The 18805-nt window shown below is 38.2% G+C and overlaps 1 protein-coding gene across 5 annotated transcripts in view; it reads right to left on the minus strand.

Annotated features, from left to right (window-relative positions):
- Positions 1 to 18805, minus strand: part of LOC122576788 — a 314658-nt gene that overhangs the window by 15140 nt on the left and 280713 nt on the right. The window lies entirely within an intron of this gene.

Here is an 18805-nt window from a genome sequence, read left to right on the forward strand (position 1 = left end):
GGGGGGGGGGGGGGGGGAGAAACGCAGGTGAAATTTACCAACTCGCAGGAGGAAATTAAAAAAAGGGAAACTGAAAACAAAGCTCGAGTACCAGTGGCGCGCACAATATCGCCGTAATAAAATTACAAGTTAATATAACCCTGGAGGCCACGAATCTGTAAATGGCGGGGGGAGGGGAAGGGGGAGAGGGTTGTTTCATGAAAACGAGACACGTATAATAATCGAGCCAGTAAGCCGTAAAAGCCGGCGGTGGACGACAACGGGGGGAGGGGGAGAAATCGGGGGTAGGGACGAAGAGAGGAAAGAAGCGAATGGCCAGAGGTGGAAAACAAGGGTAAAGGATCTTAAATCTCAGGCTACTTCCGTGGTCGGGCCAGGATTAAGATTTTATTTTATCAGGACGTTTCTTAACGGGGTTGCGTTAACTTTAAGCGTAATCCCTTTACGGCTCGGTCCCCCCTTTTACGACGAAACGGTGAAATCTGTACTTGCAGAGAGTTCATAACGCGTGACATGCGTTTGGTTCTGCTCTTGTTTATTCTGTGGCTTGGTTTAAATGCAAAGGACGGAGGAGATGCTCGGACATGATTAAAAGGATCAAATTGAATTATTTAATATTTAATACGTTATAATATATTACATATGTTGTAACATATTATAAAGTGCAGAGAGATTATCCAAAGACGAGCCTTATTACAAGCAATTTCATCGTTAAAGCGACTTAAAACCTTGATGAATGTGTAAACTGACCTTACATCAATTAAGGAATTAACAAATTCCCATAAACAAGCCATTTTAATAAAAGCAATGTACCAAAAATCCGGCCTTTAGCCATATTTCTCCCAGCCGAAACTACAAATTCCTTCGGCTCTATTTCTCAAAACTCTGCAAACCTGGCAAAGTTCATCCGCGCAGTAGCCAAAAAGTATCCTCTTTCGGTTGTTTTATTCAAAGCTTCATCAAACGCGTTCACTTTGTTACAGAGGCGAAGAAGAGGGCGTTAGGTACTCTCGGCTTGCGAGTAACTGCATTTTCCTTACGACCGACAGCACCATGAAAACGGACATAAAGTGGCGCGTATCGGTACCCAGTAGCACATGAAACTGGTGGCTCGCGATCGAGAACACGTCCCGGATTTTCGGCTTTATATCCCCGACTTCGTTCCTACGGCCGCGTTCCCCTGGATTATTGTCATGGCGACAGATCGCCTTCCGGTTCGTCCACTATACTTCCGTGCGTATGTTAGGAAAACGGGTTTCGGATGATGATCGCGGTCCATTGATTTCTTCTCACCTTTTATTGAGTTTCGCTCGTTGAGTAGCAGCCAGGGGAATACGGAATTTGCGAATCGCTCTTCGAGAGCCGTTTCACCAATGCGATATTGGTGACGGGTTTTCGGTTTCGTTTTATGGCTCGATAACCTAGATTCGCGTAGGATTATTCTGGGGAATAAATTCCATTTATGAGCTTTCCTACGAAATTGTTCTAAATATTTGATATGGAATAAAAATTGCGTTGCTGGTCAGAACTTTGTTGATGTTTCTTCTACATGAAATGTTAAATATCTCTAAGCGTCAACAGAAAATTTCAATTTTTTGATAATATATCGCATAGAAAAACTAGGTTACTTTAAATTTGATCCTGAGGTAACTCCTTTTTAATAAAATTACATTGTACATGAAATACAATTTCATGTAAATTATGTAGCTTAAACATTTCTTTTCTACTAACTTAATTAACATTATTATTAATATTAATTTTTATCGTAGAATACATCGATATATCGAAGGATATACATAATTTTTAGTACGTAATCATTAAAATAGACGATTTTTTTAAGAATTCGTCTGGAATAAAGCGTAAACACGAAGAAGTGGAGGACGCTGGAAGAAAAGTCAATTTAATTAATCGAGTTGCCAAGACGGCCATTTACATTCTAGCTTCCTAGAGTGTATCTAGGTAAGTCTCGAACGGTGTTACCACTCCCCAGGGTGCAATGGCGGCTTCTTACGGGCTTGTGTACATTTTCAAGCCTCTCCTCGAGTACCAAGCACGAGTGTAACGGGATATAATCCCGTTTTCGCTACCTTTCGTGACTACATTTTGCGCTTTTCGCCTCCTGAGGCCTTCAATACTACCGGATTCCAAAAATTTGCGCCAATCATCGGCAGCCATATTGATATTAACCGTTCCAATATTCAATTTTGAGGTTATCTTCGATAAAGAAATTTTTTCTACAGGAATTGGGTGAACAGAGAACGTGGAATAATTATTCTGGAACATTTTAATCAGTTAAGTCAGTCAATTAAAATAATTTAGAATAATTCGGAAGAAGAAAGGAGGAAATTACTTTTGACGAGATTTTTCTGGGAATCTCGAGCACGGCAATTAATAATACTTTGCTCTAATTAATTAACTCGGTTATTTCGAGTAGCTCGCGTTAACAACGAAGTTTCAACCACCGGAAATTACAATCCACAAACTCCCCCGGTGACTTCATCCCTTATTCGACTCAGTAATCAAACTTGGCTTGCAGGTTAAAAAATTCAAGGCAAATTACTGGAGAAAGGCAAAAAATCTCCAGGAAGGAGAAAGGAATTTGAACCGTTGAAAGACTCGAATCTGCGATCTCAAAATTCATGTCGGGATTTTTATTTGCCTTCGAATCTTTGAAAAGAAATATTTTATCTTCAAACTTTCCTTAAATGTCGCCATGTACATTGATCGAACGATGGAATAGAAATCTTTAAAAAAGATTATGAAGATTGGAAAACTCGAAATTACAACCCTCGGAACTCGCATCCAATCTTTATTTACCTTCGAATGTCTGGGAAAAAGGATTCGAAAATTAGTACCGTGATAAAACGCGAATAAACCGCACGAGTAAAATTTCTTCCCCTTGATAACGCTCTTTCGAACAAGCAATTCCCATAAAGAAACCACTCCCGATCGTAGCAACAACGATTCCAATAATTTTTTTTTTTCGCTCGCGGGAGCCTCGTAAAAACGGAGGTAAAAATGGTGGGCGAATTCAATCGAAAAACGTCAGCCAAAAATGAAATAAAATTCCCTCTCCCTTGCCCTACCCCAGTCACATATTGTCGTTCCAGCGGGCCTTAAGGAGGTTACCAGATGCAGAAAATCGTCCACGGCTCTTTTCCCGTGGCATCTCCAGTTTCCAATCTAATTTATGTCTGGTCGTTAGACGATTCAATGAAAGGAGCACGCTTATGCGGCCAATTTGACGTGCACCCTTTCCACCTGAGGGCCTTCCACCCTTCTGCAACTCATCGTTCCATCTGTTTTCCTCTCCTCTGGTCTCGTATTTCCTCCAGATGCTCCTCATCGCCAAGTTCTTCCATTTTCTTCGCTCCCTTTTTCCCTCGTGGTTCTCTTTTTAATTGGAGATTTTATTGTTCAATGTTGGTATGTGGATTTTGGTGGTTCTTTTAGGTTAGGTTCTATTTCAGGTTAAATTATTTCATTCCTTTTTAGTTGGTGGATTTGTTAGGTTAGGATTATTTTATAGGTCGTTTTATAGGATTACCGAAGATTACTTTTCGAGGAGGAAAGTTCGTTACTCGAGTTTATACCTCGTTCAGGCAAAATTCGATATCTCTTATATTTGATATTTGTGGGTCTGACGTAATTAATATTTCATATCTTACATTCGATATTCGTTATTTGATAGATTTAATATTCCTTGTATCTTACATTCGCTATTCGTTACGTGACAAATTTGATATTTGTTACTATTCATCGGCTAATCGCATAATATTTAGTACACGATATCCACCAAAAAGAAAAGATCCACGCACCACCATAACACGAGCAATTTACCAGCGCGCAGAGCGTACCCTTTTATCTCTTCTTATTCTCCATTCTGTACCTTCATTTCCCATCATCGACGTTCACCCCACTAACCCTACGAATGCCTCTCTTCTGGCCGTAGCTAACTATCTTCGTGACGAAGATGCATCAAACAGCGTGCTCCGTGGAGCGTGGCTCACGCGATATCCGGCAGATACTGCGGCCACAACCGCAGCCGCAGGCTCGTTGATCGCAACCCTCCACGCAGTAATATCGAAACAAACGAGTCCAGGACAGGGAAGACCGTGGAAGATAAGCTGGAATCGGCATGAGACGACTATGGTTCGGTTATTGTTGGAGTTACCGACAGTTATTATATTATATTACTTCTGGTGAATTAGGATGGGGGCTAATTAGGGATGTTGGAAGCAGTTAAAAGGATGCTCTTTCGCATTTTCTTTTTGAGGAGATTTTAATTTTAAAAGGGAAACTACCGTTTTAGTGGTGACAACAGGTGCTCGTTTTTTGGGCGGATTACGCCCATTATACAGGGCGTTTCATAGCACGTGAACAATTTCTATGAAGATAAGCCGTCGCAGATCATTGTAACACAAATGTGGCTATAACTTTGGAACATGGTCAAATAGGAATCTTTTTCATTGTTCTAGTATCCCGTGCCCAGTCCTCAAATAGGTCCCACATTTTATAAAACGCCTTGTACAGAAAGTAGAAACGTGGACTGTCCCCTTATCAAATTTATTACAATTTCATATAGTTTATAGGAATAACTATTATTAAACAAACCCAGAAATATATATCTGTTATTTTTTAGAAAAACTTCAAAGCTTCGATACATATCCACCTCTTCTGAACCGTCCTGTAGGATTCTAAGAAGCGAATAATCCAACCAGCGGAACTTCCCAATTGCATAAAATAAATCAAACTGTACGATCATAATTCGTAACAATACCTAAACGAGTTCCTTATCCACTATCCTTCTACATTACACGACAGTAATATTCCTTTTTTTTTTTTCTTCTCACGATATCACCGCACTGGCCGCGTTTCCGTTTCGACAGGCAGCCGCGCCATAAATTCCCGTTTAAGCTCGCCCAGGAAAGCGGGAACGCGGCTTGTTAAATCACGGAGGACGGGCCGCGCGTCGTGGCATCGCGATGCATTTTCAGGCCAGGCTCAGAAACTAATTGTAAACAGCGAAATAAATCTCGCGAAGGGGGTGGCACGCGCAAAAACTAGCCGCCCCGAGACGGAATAATGATAACAAACAACGGCCACGAGGAAGAGATTAGAGAAGCTGCTGCCGCGTAAATATGCCCCGGAGAGATTTATGAAAAATTATATTGGCTAGCGATCGGCTTCAGGCTCTGTGAACCACCTGAAAGAGCGCGCAAGATCCCATTTCCTGTAATTCGATTATTCCTGATTTAGGAGAGTTTACTTGTTTTGCTTTAAGCATGATAAAACCTTACGCGATAATTAATTATCCATAATTTGAAAAGTATCGCGTTTGGTACATTTTCATTGAGTAAAATTGAATGAAATGTATTTTTGGATCCTACTATAGTAATTTCATTATTTTTGGTTCAGTGGAATATTTGTTATGTTACGCTACGCTGAAGTTACAGAGAACTGTAACATTTTATTTCACAAACATTTTCGAATCCTTATCTGATATGCAACAAGTGTACCTACAGACTGTCTCAAATGAACTTCAACTGCGACAAAATCTGCTGTGCGTACACCTATAGGTTCTTTCAGAACTTATTCATCAAACTTCAATAACCTATCGAGAAAAGCTGCATGTACTCCCATGATAACAATATTCAAATATTACTATGTTACAGAAAATCCATATACTTGGATAAACTCAAGGATACTTCGCAGGTAATAACCTAACCTCAAAAGCAACAAGTGTATCTACAGGTTGTCTCAAAACTTTTCCCTCAAATTTCATCCAAATACAGGGAAAAAATTCCATAAAATCTTGTCACCGTAACTCCATAAATTGAGAAACCAATTTCTATAATCTATTCGCAAACGCAACAAGTGTACCTACAGGTTGTTCCAAAAGCACCCAAGTTATCGCAACCCAAAAATCGCTGCAAAAAGACCTGTAGGCAAGGAGCTATAAACCGAAAGACGTGAACGGAGCCATACATCGCCGGTAAACGGCACGTTCGACGATGATTTCAGCACAGGAACCTGTGCAGCGCGGCCTCGCTTCCGGTCGCTAGATCACCGGTCAACGAGCAATTTTCCGGTCGATTGACCACCGAAACGTCCAACTTCCAGCCAAGTCGATCTCCGCCGACAGGAAGAGACACGCTTGTTTACCCCGTGACTCTCACTCTCTACATACGTTCGTTCCTTAACCCCATTCCACTAGCCGAGGGGTGGACGTGTCCTCCGTATATTACCGGCCAACTACGTGACTCGAATCTTTTACGATGAATTTCGAGGGTGGTTAGCTATTTCCAGGGACACGCGGCTCGCGTTCAGTGAAACCGTCGATTTTTTTCTCTCCATGTCGAGGCTGAGAAGGGGTGAGTGTCAACGACAGGGGCGTGTTTACGTTGGGTCATTGGCGGACGAGGGATGAGTGTTTGTTTTGAGAGGATCGAAAATACGGTGGGTGGTCGTTAAAGGGAAATTGGAATTTTAGGTGTTTTACGGGGTGGCTTTAAGTGACGCAGATAAGTAATTATCGAAAGTGACGTGAATGTTTCTTTAGTATGAGCTCCTTTGGATCATTTTTGTAGTATTAGTGAATAAAAATGAGCAGATAGATGGCAGATCTCGATTGTACGAGAAGTTTCGTTTACGAAGGTTCTACTGATATAATGGGGTATTTTACGAGACTATCATTAGGCAGGTTCTAGTGACATTATGGGGATTTTTGCGTTACGACAGGTTTTTCTAAATTCATCAGGAATCTAAGTTGTCCCCGTTTTCTTTTCTGATTGGAGTACATTAAATAAATAATTAAAATTGTTTAGATTTCTGGATATTATTAGATCACTTTTATTTTCATTTTATCTCGAAACGTGGAATTGAAATTTGATAAATCAATCGTCGGAAATGCATATTTTATTTCATTTAAAAATTCAGTTGAATGTTACCAAAAGGTGTATGCAACGTTTATGGCCCTCTCAAAATTTTAACTGGCACAGCCAGCATATTTTAGAAATTCCTACTCTATATTCTATTTCCTGTTGAAATAACTGTAACCATACTTCTCGCAGACGTATAGTATCTCTCTGAGGAAATGAAGACGTTCGATGCATACATGAATTTGTTGAAATAGAACGCGACCACAATACTGTCTCAAGGAAAGAATAAGAAGAATTGCGACAAAATTTGAAATGAAGCGAAATAGAACAGCTCTCGACAAAATACGGCATGGGGAGATAAAAATAAAGCGATACTAGGCTAAAAGAATAACAAGATTAATTTTTATATAGTAGAAGAAAAACACAACTGTAATCTAAAAAGAAACGCAAAGCTCTTATTAAATTCTAATAAGAAATACAAATTAAATCCTCCACTTTGATAGCCATTTTCATTCCTTTGATATGAACAATTGTCAGTAAGAAATAGAATGTTTATGGAATAGTTTATTCTATATTTTCATTAAAATGAACGTGTATCTTTTGCAATATTTTATATGTAGCTTTCCAAGCTCTGAAGACTATTTTCACCTCTTCAATAAGGATAACTAACAATATTAAGGAAAAGTACGTATAAAATATCATTTCGACAATTTTCCCTATTTCAATTTCATTCAAATCTTTGCGTGTGTCTTTTTATAAAATTTTTTAACGATGCTGTAATTCTCAAGCTACAGGCTCCCATCCTAATAATCACAGAATCGACTTCATCCCTTCGTTCTCGAAACGGTTCGAATAATTTTCGCTGGTTAACCGAGCTATCTGGAATGTTTCCCGATAGAACAGCCTGGAAAACCCGACGAAGCTGGATATAATCCTCGACGCCACGAATGTCCAACATTCCGTCAGGTATTCGCTGAAATCGACTAGCAGCGCTGCCAACACCGAGTACAGACCGAAATTATCCTTATTACCGAATGATACCATTCCATTTGGGGATGCTGACGAATCTCTAATGACGAGGTATGAGCTCCTACAATATAAACTCGTATGACTGATATGTTTAAAGCTCTCCCGAGAAAATTCAAACCTACACGTCTATCCAACCTGTTTCTCAAAATTCAAATGTTCTAAATTTACTTAAATACTTTCACGCCGGTTACATTATTCTATGATATAAATAAATTTATTTCTCATAATATTATTAAAAAATTACAGTTGGAATTTACTATTAAATAAATAATTATTATATTAATAAGATAGAAAGATGATTTTCGAAAGCGGTATGTATATTCAAAAATGCATACTGCATATGGTGGAACATTCCAGAAAATAACCCTTAAGTATTCCCTAGGGTTCTAGGGACATTTTGCGACATATTACTGTATATTAAAAGGTTTAATGGTACGAACCGGTTTCCTTAATTTTAATAACATAAAAGTGAGAAAGGAAAGACGAGAGATATCGAAGGAAAAACGAGATGCCCGGGGAATAAAAGGCGAGAGCACGCAAATATTGAAAAATGGAAGCTGCTGAGATGAAAAACATGGAGGAGCCGGCTACATAGAAAATATTGAAAAGTACAGCGCGCACGAAAATAAATACAGAGTACACACAATGGATAGCAAAACAACAAAAAAATAGAAAAAAAGAAAGGGAAAATATACACATACACGTATGCACGGGAAAAACAAAGAGGGAAACAGAATAGGGGGATGAGAAAAGCTATAAAGCAGAGAATTGCAAAATAGAAGCTGGCATATTGCGAGTATTAAAGAACACGAAACAAGGGCCGAAGGATCGAAAGCAGAACGTATTTAAAAAAGAACTAGATAATGTTGTAACAACTTGGGGGAAACTAAAAAATGAAAAGATAAGAAAACCGGTAATATTTTGCAACAAATGAAAACAAAGGAAATATCGATGTATCCCGTTTCTTTCTTGCAATTTCACATGAAATCGATGCTGTAAAGTCGACTAAAATAAGAATCGCTAGATGACAAAAAGAAAAAAAAAAGGAAAAAGAAAAAAAATGAACGACAATGGTGGCTCTGATGCCCCGTATTCCACTCCAAGATTGAACACACGTATCGGAATACGATATATCGATCGAATTAGAGCGTCTCCCCGCCGTTTTCTCTAGTTCCAATTAAAAATAAGCTAACGCAGTATTATTATTATTATTATTATTATTATTATTATTATTATTATTATTATTATCATTATTATTATACATATCACAAAGCCAGTGGGGCAATGATACAGCTGCAAACAAGTAATTGTTCAGAAGAAGTAATTGTTGTATTTTTGTAATACGATAAGTGTGTCAATTAATAGATTGGTAATCTTGTTACTTTTCATAAAGGCTGCTTTGTGTATGCATATCGTAAGGATGATTATTGGACGGATACGAAACAATGAGTTAAAACGGAAACAGAGATGAAAGTCGCACCGACCAAAATGAAAATCAAACGCGTCGATGGTTGCATCCACGGCTTCTGCATAGGCTTCAAAGACGAAAATTTACGCGATAGCGAAATGGTTTCTGTTCATGCCTGTTTTGCAGCAGCTTTCCTATAGATAAATTACTAGATAGTGATATTTTACAGATGGCGTTGACGCTAAGGAAATTGCACGTCAGGTTTACGCTAAAAGTGGCGACCTTCAATGCGTGATCTTTCATCTAAAAATTGTATTCTATTCGAATATTAAATTGGATTAAATTTTACGAAAGCGTTCAAACACTAGTAAATATGTTTTATGAATTTATTATTATAATAATATATGTAAATATATAGTTCAAATATATTATTGTTCTCTTCTTATTTATGAGCCTCATATCGTTTTGGGTAAAAACAATGGTAATCTAAAGAATCTTAAGTAAGAGAAGTCTTGCATCGCCATGGTTTGACATCCATTGGCGACATCTACGCTTCTTTACGTATTCTTTGTTCTTTTATAGCGTTGTCGGTGTTTTTTTAATGTTCGGTTAAGCCAGGATATTTTCTGAGAATTATTCTCTCTTGGACACTTTTCCACTAGGAAGATTAGAAGCTTGATGAATACCTAGGAAAAAGTGGATGCTATAAGAGCGAGTTATGGGTTCATAAAAAAATGCCCCAGATGAAATTGGGTTGATTGCAGAGAGAAAGACCATTTCTTAGCATGATACTAACAGCAAAGTATTATTTGCTGAGAAGAAGTGTAACGAAGGTGAAATAAAATTTACTAGATCGAGGGACTAGAATATGAATAAATGACAAGAGTAATTTCTTTTGTACATTTACCTATTCCGATGAAAGAGTTTCATTTTTTGCAGTTGGTTCATAAAAAGTCAGTTACGGTTATCGTTACGTTTCATTTTAAAAATGACATTTGTCACGACAATTAACCTAATAACTGATAAAATCCAGCATGGATTATCTTCCAAGCTTAGAACAGCGCAACAAACTAGTGAATTTTTCTTCTAATCTCCCTCTTTTACGATAAAAACTACATTTATCATGCAATAGCGTCATTAATTGATAAAATCTAATATGAATTACTATTCTAACCTAAAAATGTCACTAAACAACACGGAAATAAATGATTTTTCCATCTAATCTCCTTTTCCAGCGCAAAAACGACATTTATCATGCAATAATCTAATTAGTCGATAAGATCTAGCGTGGATTGCTACTCTAACCTAAAACGAAATCATCGAATCAATTCTCTTGCTACAAGAATCCATATTGGACCAATATCCTAACCTAAAACACTACCTAAACACCAGCCACTTTAAACAACCGGTCCACTGAATTTCCATGTAATCCGCGCTCCGCCCCAGAAAACGCAATCGCAACTTCACGTAGAAACAAAAAAACGTTTCGACGAAAGGGTAGAACGATGTGTCACTCACACATGTCCTCACCAAAATACTCAGCCAACAATCGCCCATTCCACTGTCCTCCTCCAGCAACCTGCAATCGCGTTTATCCGTGAAACTATCGTTTTTCCGTTGAAAAGCCTGTCCCCGAAATCGTCTGATTTTTGCCGGAGCAATCTATTTACACGAACGAAAAGCGGTCAGTGTCGGTGGAACCGGCTGTTTTTTTCGCCGGCCAATCATCGTTACCTGCGCGAACGCATCTGGCCGACGTGACTGCCCATCAAAAGCGTTCTTTGAGGCAGCACGGTTGCAATAAAACCCTTCAGGGTTGTCGAGTGGTAGTCGCGATCTAATAACCAGCCGGCGTTTCCCTGGTTTTTTAAAACGCTGCAGGACGATCCAACTCGAGAGCGAGAGCTGGCTAGCCGGCTTCGACAGTTTCAAACGCAGCGCCGCCGCATATACAATACATACACCTCGTGCACTCGATCAAAGCTTCTTTTTATGCATTTCACCCCGGTCCATTGAATCAAAAGCAAGGAGGATGGGGACGCGAGTTATGAGTCAGCTGGACCGTAAATAGTCCTCTCTTTGTCGTTTCGGGGCGAAGCATCTACGAAATTAAACGAGGACGGAGTGTGTGTATGTGTGTATGGTGACACGTAGCTTTTTAAGCATAATTGAGCATGTGTCTGATGCAAACAGGCGCGATTTCCTCGTTCCACTTTGTTTCATATCGTACTATAGGGATTTTGTTTCTCTCGTCCCCCTCCCTTTTGTTCGTTGTTACTGCTCTTCTTTTCTTTTTTAGTTCCTCCGCGTTCCGTTGGATTCGCCGGTGTTTTTGTAGGGTGCCTCGATATATATCCGGCGGCTTTGTAGCCTCGCGTTCCAAGTATCCGGCACAGGCTCTGCCGTTGGCGTTCATCGATTTATGAATTCGTCCGCGATACCCGAGCGTAGATGTTTTTTCGCGGCAAGCGTGATATCGGCGAGAATAATGTATGGTTGGCGACACTGTCGCGCGTTACCGCGGAGATAAATGTTAGAAAATGGCGGAAGCGAAGGGTCGGGATAGAGTGCGGTCTCTGTGCTTGATCGGTTCATATGATATTGCGAGTGGTCTTTTACTTACTTGAAAAAAGAAATTTCTACCTAGAAAGTAATAAAACGAAAAGCTTCTCGAATATTAAAGCGCAAATGATGATCATCACTCTCTATACAAATTTTTCACAAAATACCCCATAAAAATAACATTTTTCGTAAACACGCACGATCCAAAAGTAACTAGAAATTCCCTAGAACCAGGCAGCTCTATTGATATTTTCGTGGATTCGGACGATAGAAGCGAACGTAAACAAGAATTTGTTCTCGATATTGAGAGTAATTGTACGTAGACAGTGACATTCATCAGGCAAGGGTTCTTCCGCTACTTTTTGCGCGGCAAATCCAACGGAATTCTCTCATTACCACAAATGAATTACCTGCCAGCAACTTTGCCACGATTGCAAATTTCTCAAAGGGATTTATTCTCGCGGTTTCCGCTGGTTACCGGGCTGTTCCTTTTTATTATTCCGTGTACGCGACCTTAATGGCCCTCTGACGCGAAGAAAGAGAAGTAAAATACGAGAGGAAGGGAAAGGTGGCGCTTCTCATTGTTAGAAATCAGCTTGCGCGTTTCCCTTCAGGCGATCCTATAAAAATATATAGCGATCGTAAAAGCATTTGAAAGAAGCTCGCGATTATCTGTTTACTCGTCAACTCGTTTCCCCCCTGTCCTTTCTTTGCAACACGTTCTTATCGTCGACGTAGTTGCGTCTCGAAAATCTTTAATGATTCGCCGCTTTAAGAAATAATCTTGTTCCATTGTTGTTGGTTTGTTAAGTGCTCGAGTAATTTTCTTCTGCACGAGTTCTACGTTTTTGTGCTTTTGGCTTTTAACTAGCATGAGTGATTAATACGCAATTGAAAAAATATCCTATCGTTGTGAAACGAAGCTCCTTTCGTAACCAATGGTCGGCATACCCATAAATATTAGAAATTGCAGAAACTTTTTTTTTTTTCAGTTCTTCGGCATAAGCGGAAAAAACTATCCAAGTGAGAAAGAAAAATAACAAAAATATAAAATTGTATAAAAATGAAAAAAAAAGAAAAGAACCACTAAAAGAATCGTAGAAAGCATTGTATAACTATTAAAGCAATCTTCGTTTGTAACCGGCAATTATCTTACCCATCAATGCCCTAAAAGATTTCAAAAAACCTATCTCTCTTTTCCATGTGACAAAGAGCGAAAAAGTATTCAATTACAAAGTAAACTACGAAAATGTAAAAAAATGGAAAAATAAGCGCTAGAAGGTTTGAAAAAGAATAATATTGTTATAGGTACTATTAAACCGACCATCAATACCACGGTAAATTTCAAAAATCCTCTCATTCTTCTCCATAGAAGCCAAACACTATCAAACTGTAAGAAAAAAAGAAACTAGGAAAATGTATAAGAGTATAGAAAAATGTATAATAACGCGTAAAACCGTGGGAAAGTTTTGGGAATGAAAATAACAAGATTTACGAGGGAAACAACACGTTTATCCTGGTTGTCTGAAGGCGGGGGCGGGACCGGAAGTCGGCGTGGTGCACGTAACAACGTGGAAAGCGGCCTCTCCAAGAAATAGATTCCCGTTTCGTGGCCGCGTCGAATCGAACGAAAGTTTTATGCAGCTCACGATGCTCGTCGACTCGATATACAGTCGCGATAAGAACGTTTCTCGCCGATAAGAACGCGTCTCCCTCCTGTTGCACCAGCCACAGGGCTCGAACCGACGGGTTCGCGATCGAGTCTGCCATATCGATATTTCGCCCCGGGAATATTTACACTGGCTGACCTCGCGTTGCCTCTTTTAATTCAATAACCTGGACACTCGGCCAGGAAAATGATCAAAATCTTTCAACTACGATTTCACATGTTATTTTTCGATCTTTGTTAATAGGTCGTGGATATCGATGGAAATTTAGATTTTTATGATAAAGAACGTGGCATAGGTTCGTTTTCACCTATTCGCTATTATAACCAATATATTCCATTTCATATATTTTCACGTGTTTGTACGCATTCTGTGCATTTCTGCATTTTTAAATGAATTTATCTTTATTAGACGTATTTTTCAAATCGCCATCGTTGTTCAGGATTCGTGGCATAAGAGTGGCTCTGCCGATAAAAGGTCCACATAGAATATGAAATTGGCAATTTTCGGAAAACTCGCGAACCGGAAATTTCTTTCATACTGGAAATGAGAATTTCTGCGTGAGATTATTAATTTTAAGACATTTTTATGATCAAACTCGACACACCGTGTAAACTGGTAATTAATTTATGTTTGGAATATGTTTCTCGTCTTATTTATCGATACGCGTAAAAAATAAAATTGTTTTATTACAGAGAAAGAAACTTTGAATTGCAAAACAGTCAATCGTTTTATTATATTTAAAAAGTGAATTGCCATCGATTCGATGGAAATTTTATAACATGCATATGTAATTCTAGAGTATAATCATTTTATGGGGCTAGTCGTGCGAATAACCAATAAATTGTTTATGCGATAGCATGAATTACAGATCAAAAATCAATTTCAATAACGTCAAACTTCGTCCCCTGGTATATTAAGATGAAAATTAGGCGGAATTCATTTTTAATATTAGCCCAATTAAAAAATTTATATAGATTTCTATCGTTTCTAGAAAACAATTTTTGAAGGTTCATCGAGTCTTTTATCGTATTCTATGAAATCTTAAAAAGATGATCTACATCCATTCTATGATATTTCCAGTGCATTTGAATTTTTAAAAAACAGATTGAGGAGGAACGTCTTGAAATATTCTTCTTATAGAGAAGTCCTTGATAATATTTTATCATACGAATGAAACGGAATTAATTTATTCTAGGACGATAGAAATATACCGAGGTGAGAAGAAAATATCAATTTTCACGACACGAAAACTCTTCTTTAAATGATTATATAAAATTCATTTAAAAAGAAAGGAAAACGTTGGAAATATTTAGACTTGAGGAAGAAATAAAAATGAATTTTACAAAACAGACTAACCTCCGAAATACGTACCAGTAGTTTCATTGTTATTTGGTAAAATAAACTACAAATAGTATACCAAAATTCTACCTTAAAAAAATGTCAAAGAATTACAAACGCTAATTTTACTAAATATTCAAATTCCCTCAACGCTAAATTCCATTCCCATCTTTCACTCCAAATTCCAAAATTTCACCTCCATTCGATTATCCCACCTCTGAAGAAATCTCAGTAAATAACACTCCTTTTTCAACCCTAAAAGACACCCCAAAACAGTGTTCCACTCGTGCCCATTTAAATAGAGCGGGCAAAACGAAAGGCAGAAGCAGTTTGCAGCAAACGGAGGAACCGATTCAACAAAGTCTCCCGCGACGAGATTCGGTGGCCATAGAAACGAAAGCTCCTTTGTACACAGCGTTGCGAAGGAATGCTATTCTCTGTTAGGGACAGGGAACAACGATCATAAATATCGCGAAGGAAGGAGATGGTCGAGTTGAATATCGATCGTGGCGGTCCCGTACAATGGCCGTCCGAATATTTATCAACGCACAGTCGCATCCGCATCCGTACCACACGAGAAACTCACTAGGCCCTGTGTCTCTTCTAACAATTGCATGCTAACCAAAGGTTCATCGTTCCAGTTGCTCCTGGCACTATTTGTAAAATGATTGTGGACAAAACGGGGCTGCGAAATTTACAGCATCGTACCTTTGGAATTTGAGTGCTTGAATATTTGAACTTGGCGCGCCAGCTAAGGGTTCATCGATTTTGGAACGACGTGTAGAATGACTATGGAAAAATAGGGGCGAGAAGAATAAGTGTAGTGGCCTTGGATTTTGACAGTTTGAGGATTTGAGTATTTGAGAATTTTGGAATTTGAGCTGCCCCTGGGACAAAAATGTGGGAAAAGTAGGGGTAAGAAATAAGTTCAGAGTCTTCAGAATCTCTGAGAATCTGGTTCAAGTACTACAAGCATTCGAACACTTTTGTGAGTCTATTGGACATAAACATCTTTATATCCAACATCTTTCAACCTTTTCAAACCTTTTCAAGCAGCCCGCCTTTCCAACTTCGCCCTAAATCCATAATAAAACTAAAAGTTGATAAGGCCTGTCCAAGTTGTCGAGAGAAGAACAACTAAATGCACCTGGCCATCCCGAACAGACTACAAGCAGTACGTACTTCATTAGCGTCAAGCATTTTGCATAAATTACGGTCCAGTCTCGTAGCGGAGAATCGATCGATGACTATAGCCAATAAAAGATCGATAAATCTTCCAGCGGGGGATTCAGAATCGAGACGAACGACGTTGGAAAGAGTTGGAAAGAAAAAAAAAAAAAGTGAATTTGCAATAATTTACCGCGAGGATATCGCGCTGCATCCTGGCGGTTATTATATACAGGAGTGGGGGTGAAGCTGGCGTGACGGGAAACCATTTTTCAGGGGCGTCGTGGCGGGAATACTTAGCAACTGGCTGACGTTTTAATCGATCTGTAAATAGCCTCGTTTTCGAGACATCGCGGTAATTACCGAGCCGCGACCACGACAGTCTTCGACGTCCACCCGAGACACACAGCGGATCGAGCGAAGCTTTAAGGTAGAAGACTTAAGTTTGCGTTAATGGAGAAAGTTTTTGTCGAAGGTAAACCGATCGGCGATTGTTGCTTTACCATTCTCCGCGAATGGAATGAATTATGTTATTTTATACAAAGGACGAAGGATTTGTAAGATTCCCTTGCTTTGTCTAATGTCATTTCAAATGTTTAACGTTGACATTGAAACACTAACTCAAACAGACTAATATTCAGACACTGAAACATAACTCAAATCGTAATTCAAGCATAGTTGAGGTACTAAGTCAGACATGCCAATACTCAAATAGTAACCTAAATACATTAATATTCAAATACCAATACAATACATAAAATATACTAACTCGTACTAACTCGAGTATCACATCAAAGAATAATTTAAAGGTGCTGATATTCAATACTTAAATATTGACTTAAATACTTGGTCTTATTGAGAGATTCTTGAAATTTCAATTTCATGAGACTTTTCATTTCTAAAAATTGATTGATCTTCTTCGCTGAACAACCTTTGATCATCGAAATTCATAAAACCACTACACAGAATACAGTATCCGTGTATTGAAAAGCTGTGCAATGTACACTTGCACGATTGCAGAAGTAGCAGTAAAATTTCTTGAAACGGAAACCTAGTGAACACGACGAATGTACCTGGGTATCGGTGTTCATCCCCCTCTGAAAGGAGTAGCGGGGGTGAAAGTGGATCAGTAGGGTTGAATAGAGGTCCGAGCGAAGTGAATAGGTGCCTATAGAGTGCAGTGTTTCGAGGGAAAAGCCCAGGGGCTGGCATTTAAATAGCTCGAAAAACAGGGTTAAGTCGAGTTGCGATTAAACAAACTAAATACATCTCTCGTGAAACATCCCTTTTTATTTACATTTGCCTTTCGCGACATTTTATACGAGCCTATAGTCGCGTCCGATTGATCATTCGTGAAAAGGAGAACACTTCTCTTAAGAATTCTATCAATCGGTTGAAGCCAGGGACTGAAAGATTGAAATTTTCCGAAGAATCGGGGTAGAATTTTGGCAGTATAAATTAAGATAGAATTGGGAAACCTTTAGGAGCCTTTATTGCAATTTGATTGATATTTTACGTAAAAGAATCAGTTTTTAAAAAGTTATATGGAATAAATGAAAAGTTAGTCGGAAAATTGAAATTTTATAAAATATCGAAGAAACCATTTTTAAGGAAAAAATTTAGATAAAAATTGGAAAATTGCTACAAGCCTTTTGTACCGTTTAATCGACTTCTCTTTTAAAAGGATTATACCCAACAATTAAACATTTGCTCTAGAACTTAAAATTTTGGAAAGAATCGAACGAAATACTCGAGTCTAAGTAAAAAATTGGAGACACTTTGGAAAGATATGCTCGTATTCAATCATCTCAGTGTATTTCAGTTTCCAATATTGAATCAATTACATAACAAGGTTATATCGATTAATTGAAAATTCAATCAAAAGATTGCAACATTACGAATGATTGAAAGGAGTTTGGAAATATTGATTCCATAAAATTACACAAGCTGAAATTACGGGACGAATGATTATGGAACTCAGTAAAAAAAGTAAATACTCTTAATACATTAAACCAAAGATCGAAATACGAACGAAATTGAAAATATTCCAACTGATATATAAAACCGTGCAAAGGTATGAAAACGCAAGTTGTGTTTAATTTGATGAAAACTCGTCGTACGGAAGAGGTTCGTTTAAGTTCCATTGCAGTTTAAACGCGAAAGAAAATTTTACCCCGATACAAGTTAACAGTCGAACAAATTTCATCTCTCTTTTTTTTAATTATATTCCTCAAGTATATATTCGTTCGATGTTTAATTAATTCCGCGTACGATTAATTGAAATAATGATGTTTGCATTACGTAAAATCGTTGATAGCATAGGGATGGGGGAATTAATTATGCGCGTTACAGTCGAATTAATTGTGTTGTATAATGAGTAACGATTTACGATATGAATAAATCATTATTGAGAGAGAGAGAGAGAGAGAGAGAGAGAGAGAGAGAGGGAGGAATATTAAAAGAGGAACAGAATTATCAACTTTCGTTCGGTTGGTATTTGTCTTCGTTTGATCAAGTGAATATTCTGTTCGGAATTGTATACCGATATTAGTGTTCATTGTGCTTTAATTATACAATATTTCCCGGGTTCAATTCACATGGCGTAGCATCTTTCGTTTTAAATAATTTATCTCTTGGTATTTGCTATGTTTAAACAATTTTATACAGTAATTTTGTGTGTAAGATAGTAAAAAGTTATATTAGTTAATTGATAATATATTCTTTTGGCGATAAATTTTGACCAATGTGCA

Source organism: Bombus pyrosoma, linkage group LG16 (assembly GCF_014825855.1).
Source record: "Bombus pyrosoma isolate SC7728 linkage group LG16, ASM1482585v1, whole genome shotgun sequence".
Lineage (NCBI taxonomy): Eukaryota > Metazoa > Arthropoda > Insecta > Hymenoptera > Apidae > Bombus > Bombus pyrosoma.